The sequence below is a fragment of the Sander lucioperca genome, chromosome 9 (assembly GCF_008315115.2).
Source record: "Sander lucioperca isolate FBNREF2018 chromosome 9, SLUC_FBN_1.2, whole genome shotgun sequence".
NCBI lineage: Eukaryota > Metazoa > Chordata > Actinopteri > Perciformes > Percidae > Sander > Sander lucioperca.
This window is the reverse complement of record NC_050181.1, coordinates 26632371-26644344: the sequence shown is the minus strand read 5'-3', so window position 1 is coordinate 26644344 and position 11974 is coordinate 26632371.

The window sequence follows — 11974 nt, the reverse complement described above, 5'->3', positions numbered from 1 at the left end:
CTACTTAGTTAAGTTTAGAAAAAGATGATGGTTTGGGTTCAAATCAGACTTCACTTTCTTCCGGTTACACACATGATGCAGAACGTGATGGAGCTCCGTTTTTTCCATCAAGTTAAAAACAACTCGCCATTTAGTTTTGACCCAGGATGAAAGTCCTGTTCGCCTTCTTACACGGAACTTGGCGCTCTTATATCCTGACATCTTACTTCCTGCTTTGCTCCCGTTGAAATTACTAGCGCCATGGGCGCCGCCACTAGAAATGTAGGTCGCAATTGCTGCTTGAACAAACGACCAAGGCCTCCTGCACACTGGCTGTGTGGCGTGAGTGTGTCAGCTGCGTGGCGTGAGTGTGTCAGCTGCGTGGCGTGTCCGTTTTTATTTCGGCTCCCATGGTAACAGGTTAGAGCTTGTACACTCCCTGCGTGACACGCACGTCTCAGGCGCGGCTCGCATGCATGCTAGAAATAGAACCGACGCCTATTTTTCAGGCGACACGCAAGCATGTTGGAAGCGTTTCCAGGCAAAATAGAAAAGATGTTTATATGTCATTTTGACACGAATACATTTAATAAATGACATGTTGATGTTTGAAAGTCTCGAAGTTTTGACATAAATGCAGATATAAATGTAATTTAAAAAATAATATTGCACCTGTCAATACAGAACAAAATATTCTGTAGCCTATTTTGCCGTCAATACTGCCGATGTTGTCTTTGCTGTAATCAGATCAGTATATATTTATGTTTAACATGAAGTATACTACTGCTTGAGTGCAGTAAATTTCCACAACTCTCTCCCCATATGTCAAACAAGGGTGATCCAAATCACTCGCGTCAGACACGTTTCTGGTGTGCAAAGACATAGAAAATGCCACGCAGCCGCCACGCAACTGACACGCAACAGAAACGCCACGCTCACGCCACGCAGCCAGTGTGCAGGAGGCTTTACGGGCGTTTTTCGAGGGTAGGGAACGTCTCTTAATTTCCCCTCGTTCAGCCACATGATGACTGTGTTTGTCTGCAGTGTTTCTTCTCCTGCGTGGCTGCACTGATGCCAGAAACCATAATTTTGATTTATTTCAGAGAAAGCGGCAACGAGAAAGAGATAGAGACGCCCCTTTGGAGCGATTGCGTTCAGCTCCATCTGTTTGTTATGCATTAGCTGAGCACAATTGAGTTCTTCAAGCAATCTGTAGAAAAGAAACGGCCTCGGGTGGTTCCAGTGCAGAGAAGGAGAAGACGACACACGGTTTCATTAACACGTTTCTTCATCTTCTCTTACAGTGTGGGAACACTTTGTCATTGACGTCTGTGCCAGAAACACTTGAATAACCTGCAGATGTTTCCTGAGGGGTCTCTGTTGCTCTGACATTGACTTGTCAAAGCTCTTCTTTCAGCAGCGTAACATGCATTTACACTCTCACAGGTTTAAATTTACATTTCGTTGCACAGAGCGGGAGTGAATTTGCTGCACTGGATTCTGTTCTTTTGTGTTTGACTTACAATCCAGGAAATTTCTTCTTTTAAAAAGCATCCGTGTTAAGCCAAGACTGTGGCTTGTCGAGGTGTAGTACGGGTCTCTTCTTTGTCCACTGTGACAGCTACAAGACCACGAAAAAAGAGCTATCACAGTCAAAGTATAGAAGACAAGGGACTGAGAGAGTTTGAAAAACATGCTGCATTTCTGCAATGTCGGCATGGGAGAAATCAACCCTGTCTACCTGAAATAGCATTTGTAAAGCTACTTATTGTCAACAGCAGCGTGATGCAGAAAGATAATGCCAGCTGAATTACATTTACATTAAGAGCGTAGGAAGCGGTTAAAAGTCCAGGAAAAAGCTAATAAGTTTACCTTGAGTTTAAAGAGTTCTCCACTGTCGGCTTATGATGGACACTTTTTAAAAAATATCTTAAAGTCTATGCAGCAGAACCAAAGATATCATCTTTTTATTCCACATATTCTTCTTTCTTGTCAAAACCTGGCGCCTCCATTACCCAAAAGTAGGCTGTGGTAGTGGGTGTTACCGTGGTTATGCTGTTACATCACTTGACCACTGTCATTTTCAATTAATATAAAACCCATTTAGTTCCCTTTGCGTATCAACACCCACGTAAAAGTGGGTCATTGATCATTTCTATCCTTTATTATACATTACACACATTCACCGTTAAGTGATGGTCGTTTCAGCGGCCCTTGCAGTTCAATTTAGTTGCCAAAAGGTGACCACCGTGCGGCGACGACAATTAAAGGTGCCGTAGTTAGGATTGTGAAGATCCAGGACTTAGCCAAAACATTTGAACATCGACAACTTCTCAGTCCCTCCCCCCTTTCTGCTAAAGCCCAAAACTGTCTCCTAAACCCCTCCCCCCACAAGGGAGAATAAATGCGTGTGCATGAGCAGTGATTGACACGCAGTTAGACACGCCCCCCTGGCCCTGATTGGTGCATCTGAACTGGAGTGGTGGATTTTTGCAAATCGCACTACAGGCTGTAGGTGGTGCTAGAGGAGCTGGATTTTTTTTTTGTCAGTTTCAGCAAATATGACAGAAAGTTAGTTTTATAAGTCTTACCTACTGCACCTTTAAGTTTAGACACCAAAATGACTAGCTAAGATTAGAAAAAAAGATTGTGGTTTGGGTTAAACACCGGTCTGTTTAAGTAGTATTCCCGAGACACAAACACCTGTTTCATTGGTGAAAGTCTTGTGTTTTCTCCTTAACTTCTTCAGGATGAACTCTGCTCCTCCTCTTTAAAGCCCTGTTTTTTAGGAGTCAAACATCCACCCCGACCTCCTCCCTACAAGGATCTTCACGCTCTTATACAGCAGCAGTCAACGTGGTGCTGAGAGTAATAAATATGTGGAATACATATGAATTATAGTGCCTTACTTTTCGTAGCTTTCGTGGCCCTACCTTAGATAAGCCACTGCATTTACCAGATTTCACACAGCTCCCTCAGGAGACACTAAAGGCTTTCCACAGCTCGTTTCACATAATTACACAGCAGTACTCCACAGCACCTGGAAACACACGCTGGTGGGGAGTTCGGAGTCTGCCTCTGAGGACTTATAGATATGACTTATTGTTTTTATTACAGCTGTGTGCGTGTGTTGTTTTCTCTTTAGTCTCGTGCCGGGAATAACGAATCGACTGAACTCAAGTTAATGTCATCTCCATATATACTGAAGGGACAAAACATTCTCAAGGTATTAATCTCCATAACTTACCATGCTCTTTCACAGCCGTTCTGCATTTGTCCGACACTGATTGGAAAGTTTTAATGACTTTGTCAAAGCTTCCACCAGCAGGAGGACGGATTAAATGAACAGATGAACAATTTAAACCACCGAGTGATGATGAAAGCAGCGTTTACTGCAGTTTGTTTACGGAGGTTTTTTTGGCCTCGACACAAAGGCAGCAGGTGGACATGTTTAATTTGCACGAGATATTTCGAAGCATTTATCATACTTTCTAGAGATGCACCCATTCCAATTTTCTAGGACGATTCCAATTTCCAATTTTTCATTGAGTTTGACCTGCCGATACTGATTTTAACCGATTCCAATTTCCTCTTTTTTTTTTTTATATATTATTTTTGGGGGCTTTTCCACCTTTAATTTTTGACAGGACTGCTATGTGAGAAAGGGGAGAGAGAGAGGGGGGGAAGACATGCAGGAAATTGTCACAGGTTGGATTTGAACCCTGGACCTCTGCGTCGAGGCATAAACCTCTCAGTATATGTGCGCCTGCTCTACCCACTGAGCCAACCCGGCCACCTGATTTCATATTTTCTAACCACTTTACAGCACACACAAATATTTATTTTCTATCTTTTCTTTAATAGAACATTTTACATTTTGCATAGAGCATAGAACATTTTTTGATAACCGATCGCTATAAAATAGGACTATATAAATGACTCCTGGTGTGGGAAATTCACACACATCTAAAGTGCAATGTTATAGAAGAACCATTTGCTTCTTTTCACATCCAATATCCAACTAAAACAAATATATTTCTCAAAGATATTTCTCTAAACACACACACACAGCCTGTTTGAACGTCAACAGTAACGTTACCTGAAAAAAGCGTGTAGTTCCTTTTTTAGCAAGTTTGCTTTATGTGTCATTGTGCATGAATACGAACAATACCAATGCTGTCAACAGGCTTGAATGTTGCTAATAATCCATCATTGAACAGGAAAACTTTGAGCACACAACCACAGGAAGAACACAACAAGTCCTCCAAACCATACGATGATATAGGTCGTATGTGCATAGGCGTCGATTTCTGTGGGGACGGTGGGTACACGTACCTATCAGATTTCGTCATGAGTCATTTTGTACCCACTTTTTTGAAAACCTCGAGGTCAATTTAGTAAAAAAAAATAAAGTTCGTAACACATAATTCTTGAGCGACAGATGCCAACAAATCCACAAAAATCTCTATCCCCACAGGGCAGGCGCAGACACAGCCGTTCTGCTGCTGCGCTGGCTGCACGCTCCTCTGTTCACAACGTTTATCTGCGTTTTAAGCCCCCAATGTCTCCTTCCAGGCAGCGCTGCCTGGAAGGAGACATTGGGGGCTTAAAACACCATTGAGTGTTCACAACCCTGCAACAACTGTAACGTTGGGATACGTTCTAAGTTGGGGAAAGGGTGGGTGGCACGTGTTTGCCAAATGGAACTTGTTACTTTGTCAAAGCTTTCTTCTTCATAAAACGTGTCGGACATCATCACATTTTTGAATACATTTTTATTCATTTACATTAGTAAGCTACAGGACAGCGTCTTTCAAACCATGAAAGGCGTCATTGTACCCAGCACTTCTGAAAATGCACTTCTGAAAATGCACTTCTGAATGCGTCTCTGTCCCCAGCACATTTCAAACTGACGCCCATGCATATATGCCTGCCCTCGAATACGACCCACAGGAGCGTGTCATCTCTAAACCAGAGAACGTAATGTCGCTGTTTTAAACACGTTAACGATGTAATGTGTTTATAGCCTGGTTGACACCAGACCCTTCTCAGTTGTAACTGAGAGTGGGTCTGGGGAAGCTTCATCCACAGCGCATTTCCAAAGGGGCGTCACCAACAGACGCCGCTCAAATGCCTCTGGGCGCAATTGGATAGGCCCTCAACCAATCAGACCAATGATCTGGGTGACATAGCAGCGACAGCGGCATCAACGGGTTGCTGCCGAAGCGGTGGCCGTCATGTTGAATGTAAACAAAAAGCTGCTCGCCGTCGCTGCGCTATCGTCATCGTGTAAAGCCCGCCTCAGTGGTTGTGATTGGTGCATCGATTTGGAAAAATTGGAAATGGGCTTGAACGGTGCTCTTGGCCAGACTGACTTGCAGAGCAAATCTCAAATTTGCTGGAAGTTCGTCAGGGTTTTCCCAGGCTAATGTGGTTATGTGTAGGCAACAAAACTGCTTAGTTAAAGGGGCGCTATGCGTTTTGGCAATTTCTTCGCTGTTTTCTCTCTTTCTGCTGGCAGGTTTCTCTATAGAGCTCCCCTTACAGCTTCAGAATAGATATTTGGCAACACTGTTTAAAAACTCGTTGGCGACTCTCCCCCCTCCCATCTTCTCCCTCTGGTCGTGTGCATTTGTTTTCAAAGAAGCCGGCGAACGCATGGAGCCATGTCCACTAAGGTTTTTCTCGAAATATTACCCTTCTCTCCCGGGTCCTACAATGGCCTTAGAACGCTGTCGGAGCAGAAGCAAGTTGCGTTTGCCAACATCAAGCTGACAAGAAACTCTGTGACAAATAAAGATAAGATAATTACAAGTGCAACAGCAAGAACGCCAGGTCAGCATCAGATCTGCAGGCTTCTGTTTGTCTGAGTTCTCGCCATTCTGAAAACGCAGCTCCTATGTTTACTCGTGTCTGACTCCTCTCTCGGTCAGTCTGCCATTTCCTCTTTCTCTGTTCCTCCGACAATGCTTTCCTAGCTTTCTGCTTCTTTTTTTGCCGGCTCAGCCATGACGATAGTGTGAAAAACTCCATGGCTACCTTGTTCTTATAGCTAGCCAGTTCCTGGATGTGTGCAGTGCCGTGAAGCAATTTGTTACATCACGAGACCTGATATCACGCCATACTTCCTGATGCTGAGGCTGGCGGCTCGCCGGCCCAAAGTTGCGAGGGTGGTTTTTCCGCTCACAGGCGCTAGGGGGGAGCGAGACGACCACCATTCATCTCGAAAAAAGTCATATAACCATTCCAATGACTCCGAAGCTGTTCAGTTAAGGTAAATTCAGCTAAAACAATTGCATAGTTCCCCTTTAAGATTAGAAAATGGTAGTGGTTTGGGTTAAAATCTACATTACTTCGCATCCTGTTGCGCATGTGACGCTTAACGTGACATAGTAAAAAGTCCTGTGTTTGTTTATAACCCATCCAGCCGCCCCAACCTACTTCACTTTTAAGGTTACGCACGTGACGCGGCGGAACATGACCTAGCTCCGTAAAGTAAAATAAAAAACTCGCCGTTTACTTTTATATTCAAACGGGACACACACCTCAGGTCTATTCCAAGTACGGCAGCTCTTGGCTTCCATTCAAAGCATCATAATAAGTCGTGTGTGTCTTTAAAAAAATTAAAGAATGGTTTAAAACTGAAACAGTCTATATTGTTTAATTTTTCTAAGCCGACACGCTGAGCTGTCCTTCCGCTCAGAAACGTCATCTCTAGACCTGTAAAATCTTGTCAATGCAGATTGTGTGTGAAAGGAGCTCTCAGTGTGTGGGATCTAATCGCTTTGCTTGTCACTCGGTTTTTTCCGGGAACACGATGACTCATCGAGCTGTAAGAAAGAGAGTGTTTTCGTTCCAAAAATGACAAATCCAGCTATTGAAAGAACTGTTAAGTCTGTTAAGGAGAGGAGCGCTGACATAGGCGGCAGAGGAAGTGGAATACTAATGAAGCTGTGAGACAATCTCACATCTGTGCTCACATAACAGGAACAATTAAAATCATTGACTGCTGCTTTTTTAAAGGAGTAATGAGCAATCTTTGATCTCTACTGACCTTTACTGTCTTCAATCAGCGGAAAAACAGTCCCATAAGTCGGTTCTTCAAGCAGCAATTATGATTCATATTGACGTTTATAGTGAAGGCGCCATCTAGCAGCCGTCATAATTATGACAGGAGCAAAGCAGGAAGTAAGGTGACGATGTACACTACCGGTCAAAAGATTGGGGTCACTTAGAAATGTCCATTCCACTCCATTATAGACAGAATACCAGCTGAGATCAGTTGCATTGTTTTTTTAACCAGGGCAGCAGTTTTCAGATTACATTATGTGCTTACAGAATTGCAAAAGGGTTTTCCAGTGTTTTCTGAGTTAGCCTTTTAAAATAATATCAGATTAATGAACAGAATGTGCCTTTGGAGCATTGGATGAATGGTTGCTGATAATGGGCAATGCAGATATTGCTTTAAAGATCAGCCACTTCTTTCTACAAGTCGGGAACCCTTTTGTAATTATGTAAACACATAATGTAATCTGAAAACTGCTGCCCTGATTAAAACAACAATGCAACTGATCTCAGCTGGTATTCTGTCTGGAATGGAGTGGAATGGACATTTCAAAGTGACCCAAAAACTTTTGACCGGTAGTGTATAAGAGCACCAAGTTCTGCATAATGCTTCTTGATTTAAGGTTTGGCGTAAGGAGGCAGGTCGGGGAGTTGGTGGATGAGTCCAACAAATACAGGACTTTCACCCAGTAGACCAGGATTCATTTCCCGTTTAAAAATATATGTAAACGGTGAGTTTGTAATTTATTGTCAAACATGTTGAGATAACCCACAGGGCTGTATATCCTCCTCATTACACTGAAAGCCATGTCAACCCCCACATGGTCCTTTATTGCTGCAGAACAGTGAAAACGTCACCTACCACCCCTTTTAGAAAGTACCCAGTGAAATAATGACTCGCAGATAGCAGTTATTTTGAGCAAAAAGGCTCAAATGACGGCTTGAATGACGCCCAGCAGGCTGATAAGTTTCCCGCTGGCCCTCAGGCGAGGCCCCCCGGCAGCCTGCACTCATTACCGCCTCGCTCAGGTTAAGCCGCCTCTCCTCCCAATTACCTCTCCGTCCAACGCGGGCAAGCCAAGAAAAGGCCAGAGCACAGGCTGACACGCTGTCTGGCTGCACCGAGCCTGCAATCACACCAGAGCAGAGAACAAGCCAAGTTTTTCTTTTCTACACAGGTTGAGTAAAGCAGTGATTCCCAACCAGAGGTACTTGTACCCTAGGGGGTATATCTGCAGTGTTAAACATTTGAAACATACATTGGGAATTGGTAAAGGGGTACCTCAGACCGAAAAGGTTGGGAACCACTGGTGTAAGGACTCACTCAGGTCTGTGTTTGATTTGCAGGCGTCTGGAGGAGATTCATCAACATGTGCTGCAGCTGGAGCGTTGACACCTAGATGATAGTTTTCATGACAATTAATCAAATGGCTTGTTCGGATGGGAAAGGCAGATGTGAGCCAAAATGTGCATTTTTAGTGTCCAATTATCTGGGCCAGATTCTCTCGGTGCCTCCATAATGACAGAAAAAAAAAAACATGTAAATCTTTCAACATTCATTTATCTTTTAACATGTCTTCATTTATATATCAGTGTTTTTTTTTCATTCATTTTTTCTTTAGCTGGAACTACTTTGTGATGAACCATCTGCCCAGTACATGTGTGTCTGCAGCTGCAGACTATAATGAGTGTAATGTTGTACTGTAGGTGGAAGGATCTGTCACATCTCATCGTTAAATCCATGCGACAACGTGATGCATGCATGTAGAGGGTTTAACCTGTTTTTGCCTAGAAATGTAGAATGTGTAACATGTTGAAAATATGGTAGGTTATAAGGTTATTACACATTATACCGTGGTCTGGGTGAATACTCGATTCTGATTGGCTGCAGGGTGTCCATAAAAAATATAGGACACCTACTAAAGGAGTTCCGGTGAAACTGACTGTTTACTGTTCTAAATGAATGCGCTACATTAAAACAAAAAGTAAATGTGAATCTGTTATTTCCAACACTGTGAGGTGCTTTAGTGCTTCGTCCTCTGAACACCACAGGATGGCGCTAACACACACAAGCTGCAGGAAGTAAGTTATACTTCCCCTCTGGACTGACTTTGTTTCACAGCGAATCACGTTATCTCACATCCTGTTCACTGTCCAGGTCGCTACTTCAGGCTGCGGCCGACGGTAACGTTACACATCGCGGATAAAATTGTTCGTAAACTAGAGAGCGGCCCCGGGGAAACCCACAAGACTTTAAGCCAGGAATGGCGTGTCCATGTCCTGGGAGTGTTTTAATCCAAACCATTTTTTCTTATCTTAACTAATCGTTTTGGTGCCTAAACTTAGTCTATATTGACAACATTTCATTTACAGGATTGTTCAGGTGCTGCCGGAAATTCCGCCGGATGTCCGTCCGTCTTCCTCAAACTCCGGTGGATTTCTGAGGACTATGGTTAACTGCTCCTCAGATCTCTGCAGGGTAAATCCAGACAGCTAGCTAGACTATCTGTCCAATCTGAGTTTATGTTGCATGACTAAAACTACTTTTGAACGTACACATGTTCCACCAAAACAAGTTCCTTCCTGAGGTTATTTGCCAACAGATTCTCACTCCCATCTCGTAAAATACGGACGCTTGGTCAGGTGCCTTTGTCGTTGTTATTGATGCTAAAAGTCTCCTTTAGCGCTTTAACTAAACGCGCTTAGTCGGGACTATTGGCGTCCCTTTTGACGCAGTTAGGTTAAGGAAAAGGTCGTGGGTGGGCTTACGTTTCCGTGACACGCGGGAATAACGGGACGGTTAAAGAAGAAAGTGACTTGAGGAAACGTGACGGGCGGGACACGATCCCCAGTCTCCTGGGTGAAAGTCCTGGGCTTGGCCCATCCACCACCCCAACCAACCTCCCTACGCGGAATTTCGGCCTTACATACTACTCGCTAAACCCCGTGTAGCTGCTGCTCTCCCCGGTACGTTATACAAACACGCTGAAGGGCGCTTTTTTCATCGACAGCCACTGTCCAAATGTCCGTATTTTACGAGTTAGGAGTGAGAACGGGTTGTATTTGCAGAGCAACATTGCTCCGTCCAGAGCTTAGCACCGCCCAAGACGATTGTGATTGGTTTAAACAAATGCAAATAAACCAAATGACGTTTTTCTCCCATCCCAGAATGCTATGTGGACTAGCCAGACCTTTCTCCACAGCGCTGTGGAGGAAGGTCTGCTGCTTGACAGTCACCTTTGGTCGACCAAATTCAACTAGCAACGGCTGCTGAAATGGCCGACAGGTCACGGTAATGTGACCGGTCCTTTCATCATATCATACGAATTGTTGTGCATAAGTTTTCATACGATATCAAACAAACTCCGTGAGAATGCGTTACCGGACACACAGCTTCAGAAACATCTGACTGTGGGGAACATATTCCCCCCAAATGTCTGAATATTCCTTTTATATGTTTGTATCACACCTCCTTGTTGTGTTTGTATGATCACATCTCTCAGCTGAGGCAGTGGTGAGTCGAGGCTGTCGCTGGAAGCGTCCCGCTGAGCGTCATCAGCGGTGCAGCAGGCAGTCAGCAGGCCTGTCGATCAAACCCAGTCACCAGGAAGCTCCACCTGAGTGCTCAGTCTCACAGACAGGCAGACAGGGAGCAGCATGCAGATTAAACAAACACCCCCCTCCCTCCACTGCCTGCTGCACCGCAGGAGGGGTGGAGGTATGAATTATTCACACATACAAATTCACACTAACACTGAGACTGTGTATCATGCATGCTTCACTGGATAGGGTAACAGGGTTGTGTTGAGGTTGAATATATATAATGTATGGAAGAGATGAGATACATGAGCATTGATTACAACTAACAGTTTAAAAGGAGAATGTGTTTCATCAGCCTTTACATATCTGCAACACAAAGCAAAATGAAGCACAAAACACCACTTTTTATTTGTTATTATAAAGCATCTAGAGCCTGTATGTATGTCGTAGTAGTGACAGGGCCTGGAATTACACAAGCCAATGACAATTGTATGATTGTTTTTTGCCACTGTTCTTTCTGTTTCAACCAAGTCTGCCATTTCCTTGGGTTTAAGATAAAAGATAGATAGATAGATAGATAGATAGATAGATAGATAGATAGATAGATAGATAGATAGATAGGTGGGTGGGTGGGTGGGTGGATGGATGGATAGATAGATAGATAGATAGATAGATAGATAGATAGATAGATAGATAGATAGATAGATAGATAGATAGATAGATAGATAGATAGATAGATAGATAGATGGGTGGATGATGGATAGATAGATAGATAGATAGATAGATAGATAGATAGATAGATAGATAGATAGATGGGTGGATGATAGATAGATAGATAGATAGATAGATAGATAGATAGATAGATAGATAGATAGATGGGTGGTGGATGATGGATAGATAGATAGATAGATAGATGGATAGATGGATGGATGGGTGGATGATGGATAGATAGATAGATAGATAGATAGATAGATAGATAGATAGATAGATAGATGGATAGATAGATGGATGGGTGGATGATGGACGTCACCTTCCTCTTTCTATGTGTTGACATTCTAAACTCCGGTGGATTCATGAGGACTATGGTTAGCTGCTCCTCAGATCTCTGCAGGGTAAATCCAGACAGCTAGCTCGACTATCTGTCCAATCTGAGAACGGTCTTTAATAATGTTTTTTTGCTCTGGAAAGGTGCCGGGTGTGTGCAATATCCTGAAGTGAAGGGAGAGGGCAGCCGGGGATTTTCTGTGCAGTGTTGAGGACCCTCTGCAGAGATTTTGATTTTAGTTAATAACTTGACAGCACTTAAATGTGTAGCCTATTCTTAACAAGTTCAAGAATGATGCTTGTGCATTTCCTGTATTTCACCTTTATGAGGCAAAAAACAAAAACA